The sequence below is a fragment of the Oncorhynchus mykiss genome, chromosome 26 (assembly GCF_057628025.1).
Source record: "Oncorhynchus mykiss isolate SJ-2025 chromosome 26, ASM5762802v1, whole genome shotgun sequence".
NCBI classification, from domain to species: Eukaryota; Metazoa; Chordata; class Actinopteri; order Salmoniformes; family Salmonidae; genus Oncorhynchus; species Oncorhynchus mykiss.
The window spans coordinates 44458022-44464588 of NC_143047.1; positions in this window are offsets into that span (position 1 = coordinate 44458022).

The following is a 6567-nucleotide window of genomic DNA, read 5'->3' on the forward strand; positions in this document are numbered from 1 at the left end:
CAAACAACAAAGTCCCCTTGAACAGAAAGTTATTCAATACCGGCAAGCATCTCTCCTACACAGTGTCCTGAGGCAGCCGGCTAGCTAGCAGCTCTCCCACACGGTGTCCTGAGGCAGCCGGCCAGCTAGCAGCTCTCCCACACGGTGTCCTGAGGCAGGCGGCTAGCTAGCAGCTCTCCCACACGGTGTCCTGAGGCAGGCGGCTAGCTAGCAGCTCTCCCACACGGTGTCCTGAGGCAGCCGGCTAGCTAGCAGCTCTCCCACACGGTGTCCTGAGGCGGTCAGCTAGCTAGCAGCTCTCCCACACAGTGTCCTGAGGCAGCTTACTAGCTAGCAGCTCTCCCACACGGTGTCCTGAGGCAGCCGGCTAGCTAGCAGCCCTCCCACACGGTGTCCTGAGGCGGCCAGCTAGCTAGCAGCTCTCCCACACAGTGTCCTGAGGCAGCCGGCTAGCTAGCAGCTCTCCCACACGGTGTCCTGAGGCGGTCAGCTAGCTAGCAGCTCTCCCACACAGTGTCCTGAGGCAGCTTACTAGCTAGCAGCTCTCCCACACGGTGTCCTGAGGCAGCCGGCTAGCTAGCAGCCCTCCCACACGGTGTCCTGAGGCGGCCAGCTAGCTAGCAACCCTCCCACACAGTGTCCTGAGGCAGCCGGCTAGCTAGCAGCTCTCCCACACAGTGTCCTGAGGCAGCCAGCTAGCTAGCAGCTCTCCCACACGGTGTCCTGAGGCGGTCAGCTAGCTAGCAGCTCTCCCACACAGTGTCCTGAGGCAGCCGGCTAGCTAGCAGCTCTCCCACACGGTGTCCTGAGGCGGTCAGCTAGCTAGCAGCTCTCCCACACAGTGTCCTGAGGCAGCTTACTAGCTAGCAGCTCTCCCACACGGTGTCCTGAGGCAGCCGGCTAGCTAGCAGCCCTCCCACACGGTGTCCTGAGGCGGCCAGCTAGCTAGCAGCTCTCCCACACAGTGTCCTGAGGCAGCCGGCTAGCTAGCAGCTCTCCCACACGGTGTCCTGAGGCGGTCAGCTAGCTAGCAGCTCTCCCACACAGTGTCCTGAGGCAGCTTACTAGCTAGCAGCTCTCCCACACGGTGTCCTGAGGCAGCCGGCTAGCTAGCAGCCCTCCCACACGGTGTCCTGAGGCGGTCAGCTAGCTAGCAGCTCTCCCACACAGTGTCCTGAGGCAGCCGGCTAGCTAGCAGCTCTCCCACACGGTGTCCTGAGGCGGTCAGCTAGCTAGCAGCTCTCCCACACAGTGTCCTGAGGCAGCTTACTAGCTAGCAGCTCTCCCACACGGTGTCCTGAGGCAGCCGGCTAGCTAGCAGCCCTCCCACACGGTGTCCTGAGGCGGCCAGCTAGCTAGCAGCTCTCCCACACAGTGTCCTGAGGCAGCCGGCTAGCTAGCAGCTCTCCCACACGGTGTCCTGAGGCGGTCAGCTAGCTAGCAGCTCTCCCACACAGTGTCCTGAGGCAGCTTACTAGCTAGCAGCTCTCCCACACGGTGTCCTGAGGCAGCCGGCTAGCTAGCAGCCCTCCCACACGGTGTCCTGAGGCGGCCAGCTAGCTAGCAACCCTCCCACACGGTGTCCTGAGGTGGCCAGATAGCTAGCAGCTCTCCCACACGGTGTCCTGAGGCAGCCAGCTAGCTAGCAGCTCTCCCACACCATGTCCTGAGGCAGCCAGCTAGCTCGCAGCTCTCCCACACGGTGTCCTGAGGCAGCCAGCTAGCTAGCAGCTCTCCCACACCATGTCCTGAGGCAGCCAGCTAGCTAGCAGCTCTCCCACACGGTGTCCTGAGGCGGCCAGCTAGCTAGTAACCCTCCCACACGGTGTACTGAGGCGGCCAGCTAGCTAGCAACCTTCCGACACGGTGTCCTGAGGTGGCCAGCTAGCTAGCAACCCTCCCACACGGTGTCCTGAGGCAGCCAGCTAGCTAGTAACCCTCCCACACGGTGTACTGAGGCGGCCAGCTAGCTAGCAACCTTCCGACACGGTGTCCTGAGGTGGCCAGCTAGCTAGCAACCCTCCCACACGGTGTCCTGAGGCAGCCAGCTAGCTAGCAGCTCTCCCACACGGTGTCCTGAGGCGGCCAGCTAGCTAGCAACCCTCCCACACAGTGTCCTGGGGAAGCCAGCTAGCTAGCAGCTCTCCCACACGGTGTCCTGAGGCAGCCAGCTAGCTAGCAACCCTCCCACACGGTGTCCTGAGGCGGCCGGGGCCATTCTGGTAGTTTTCTCTATCCCCTGCTTCCTGTCTCCTGGTCGACCTGGGGTCCTGACTGCCAGGCAACGACGGGTGTAACATCCAGCACTCTGCCTGTTTTCAGTCACCTCAGCCCCATCGCTCATCCACTTTGAGTGGCCCACTCCACCCGGCTGTCTGCGGGCTGCCATGGCAGTATTGTCCTCTTAGCTGTCCTCCTCAGCTTCACCATGCAGACCACACCTCCAGCCACGTCCACAGTTCGGCTCAGCCTTCACCCGTACGGCGCCTTAACACGCCCCAGGCCAGTTAGGACAGTCTCATAGACCAGCAGGAAGTGCCTCAGCTGCCCCTCAGCTGCCACAAGCACCACCCAGAGAGAGACGGCAGAACCTGGGAGAACAGAAACACAAGAGAGTAAAACTGTCCCCTGCTCCACAACTGTCCCTGCTCCACAACTGTCCCCTGCTCAACAACTGTCCCTGCTCCACAACTGTCCCCTGCTCCACAACTGTCCCCTGCTCCACAACTGTCCTCTGCTCCACAACTGTCCCTGCTCAATAACTGTTCCTTCTCCACAACTGTCCCCTGCTCAACAACTGTCCCTGCTCCACAACTGTCCCCTGCTCCACAACTGTCCCCTGCTCCACAACTGTCCCCTGCTCCACAACTGTCCCCTGCTCCACAACTGTCCCTGCTCAACAACTGTTCCTTCTCCACAACTGTCCCCTGCTCAACAACTGTCCCTGCTCCACAACTGTCCCCTGCTCTACAACTGTCCCCTGCTCCACAACTGTCCCCTGCTCCACAACTGTCCCTTCTCCACAACTGTCCCCTGCTCCACAACTGTCCCTCCTCCACAACTGTCCCCTCCTCCACAACTGTCCCCTGCTCCACAACTGTCCCCTGCTCCACAACTGTCCCTCCTCCACAACTGTCCCTCCTCCACAACTGTCCCCTCCTCCACGACTGTCCCTGCTCCACAACTGTCCCTTCTCCACAACTGTCCCCTGCTCCACAACTGTCCTTGCTCCACAACTGTCCCCTGCTCCACAACTGTCCCTCCTCCACAACTGTCCCCTCCTCCACAACTGTCCCTGCTCCACAACTGTCCCCTGCTCCACAACTGTCCCTGCTCCACAACTGTCCCCTGTTCCACAACTATCCCCGTTCCACAACTGTCCCCTGCTCCACAACTGTCCCCTACTCAACAACTGTCCCCTGCTCCACAACTGTCCCTCCTCCACAACTGTCCCCTCCTCCACAGCTGTCCCTGCTCCACAACTGTCCCCTGCTCCACAACTGTCCCCTGCTCCACAACTGCTCACTCAGTGGCCCAGACCCTGCCGACGCTATGCAAAGGGTCACAAGATGGTGTCAGGTTTAAGGGTTGACCAGGCAGAATGATGCAGAGACAGACAAGATGGAGAAGTGTCAGGTTTAAGGGTTGAGCAGGCAGAATGATGCAGAGACAGACAAGATGGAGAAGTGTCAGGTTTAAGGGTTGAGCAGGTAGAATGATGCAGAGACAGACAAGATGGAGAAGTGTCAGGTTTAAGGGTTGAGCAGGCAGAATGATGCAGAGACAGACAAGATGGAGAAGTGTCAGGTTTAAGGGTTGAGCAGGCAGAATGATGCAGAGACAGACAAGATGGAGAAGTGTCAGGTTTAAGTGTTGAGCAGGCAGAATGATGCAGAGACAGACAAGATGGAGAAGTGTCAGGTTTAAGGTTTGAGCAGGCAGAATGATGCAGAGACAGACTAAAAAAGGGACCGTTTTCTACATTTATTTTCATGTTGCCATGGTTTTCAATTGTCACCGTTTCAGTAATGACATTAACATATTCTTAATTCGTTTTCACAATTCAGTTAGAGTAACTGTCCAGTGAAAATCTCACTTTTAAAAGTTAATATTCTGTTAACTCATAATGCTGATGACTCGTCCTGTGGCCAAAGCATAAATTGGAAGGAAAAACCCACTTCAAAAATCCCACCTGAGATCTCAAACCCGGGGTATGCCCACACCATTCTGTTATTGGGGTTCGCCCTCACCATTCTGTTGTTGGGGTTCGCCCTCACCATTCTGTTGTTGGGGTTTGCCCACACCATTCTGTTGTTGGGGTATGCCCACACCATTCTGTTGTTGGGGTTCACCCTCACCATTCTGTTGTTGGGGTATGCCCACACCATTCTGTTGTTGGGGTATGCCCACACCATTCTGTTGTTGGGGTTCACCCTCACCATTCTGTTGTTGGGGTTCACCCTCACCATTCTGTTGTTGGGGTTCGCCCACACCATTCTGTTGTTGGGGTATGCCCACACCATTCTGTTGTTGGGGTTCACCCTCACCATTCTGTTGTTGGGGTTCACCCTCACCATTCTGTTGTTGGGGTACACCCACACCATTCTGTTGTTGGGGTACACCCACACCATTCTGTTGTTGGGGTATGCCCACACCATTCTGTTGTTGGGGTTCACCCTCACCATTCTGTTGTTGGGGTACACCCACACCATTCTGTTGTTGGGGTACACCCACACCATTCTGTTGTTGGGGTATGCCCACACCATTCTGTTGTTGGGGTTCACCCTCACCATTCTGTTGTTGGGGTACACCCACACCATTCTGTTGTTGGGGTATGCCCACACCATTCTGTTGTTGGGGTATGCCCACACCATTCTGTTGTTGGGGTTCACCCTCACCATTCTGTTGTTGGGGTACACCCACACCATTCTGTTGTTGGGGTTCGCCCTCACCATTCTGTTTTTGGGGTTCACCCTCACCATTCTGTTGTTGGGGTACACCCACACCATTCTGTTGTTGGGGTTCGCCCTCACCATTCTGTTTTTGGGGTTCACCCTCACCATTCTGTTGTTGGGGTTCACCCACACCATTCTGTTGTTGGGGTACACCCACACCATTCTGTTGTTGGGGTTCGCCCTTACCATTCTGTTTTTGGGGTTCACCCTCACCATTCTGTTGTTGGGGTTCACCCTCACCATTCTGTTGTTGGGGTACACCCACACCATTCTGTTGTTGGGGTACACCCTCACCATTCTGTTGTTGGGGTTCACCCTCACCATTCTGTTGTTGGGGTACACCCACACCATTCTGTTGTTGGGGTACACCCTCACCATTCTGTTGTTGGGGTTCGCCCTCACCATTCTGTTGTTGGGGTTCGCCCTCACCATTCTGTTGTTGGGGTACACCCTCACCATTCTGTTGTTGGGGTTCGCCCTCACCATTCTGTTGTTGGGGTTCTCCCTCACCATTCTGTTGTTGGGGTACACCCTCACCATTCTGTTGTTGGGGTTCGCCCTCACCATTCTGTTGTTGTGGTTTTCCCTCACCATTCTGTTGTTGGGGTACACCCTCACCATTCTGTTGTTGGGGTACACCCTCATCATTCTGTTGTTGGGGTACGCCCACACCATTCTGTTGTTGGGGTACACCCTCACCATTCTGTTGTTGGGGTACACCCTCACCATTCTGTTGTTGGGGTTCACCCTCACCATTTTATTGTTGGGGTACGCCCTCACCATTCTGTTGTTGGGGTACACCCTCACCATTTTATTGTTGGGGTACGCCCACACTATTCTGTTGTTGGGGTACGCCCTCACCATTTTATTGTTGGGGTACGCCCACACTATTCTGTTGTTGGGGTACGCCCACACCACTTTGTTGTTGGGGTACGCCAGTGCTTAGTGGGCAAAATTAAACCTGTCATCTAACTGGAAAGGTTTGGATTTTTTATTAGGTTAACTCAAGCTAGAATACTAGCTCTGACCCAATGTGGGAAGTATGAATAAAGGCAAGCATTAACAGCATGAAACAGAGTCTCTAACTCGTGAGTGTTACGATGATTCTGTGCACCGAAACAACGTTTCACTCTGGCCGGCTAGAGGCAGGAAAATAACCGCCTTTACGTGTGGAAACGATTTTCCTAAAATACCTTTCAAATCTTTTCCTACCGAACTGGATGGATAAACAGCAACTTACTGCTAACACAGGAGCTATAGAACAATATAGCCGTGCAGTATAATGCTAACTGCTAACACAGGAGCTATAGAATAATATAGTGCTGCAGTATAATGCTAACTGCTAACACAGGAGCTATAGAATAATATAGCCGTGCAGTATAATGCTAACTGCTAACACAGGAGCTATAGAATAATATAGCCGTGCAGTATAATGCTAACTGCTAACACAGGAGCTATAGAATAATATAGCCGTGCAGTATAATGCTAACTGCTAACACAGGAGCTATAGAATAATATAGTGCTGCAGTATAATGCTAACTGCTAACACAGGAGCTATAGAATAATATAGTGCTGCAGTATAATGCTAACTGCTAACACAGGAGCTATAGAG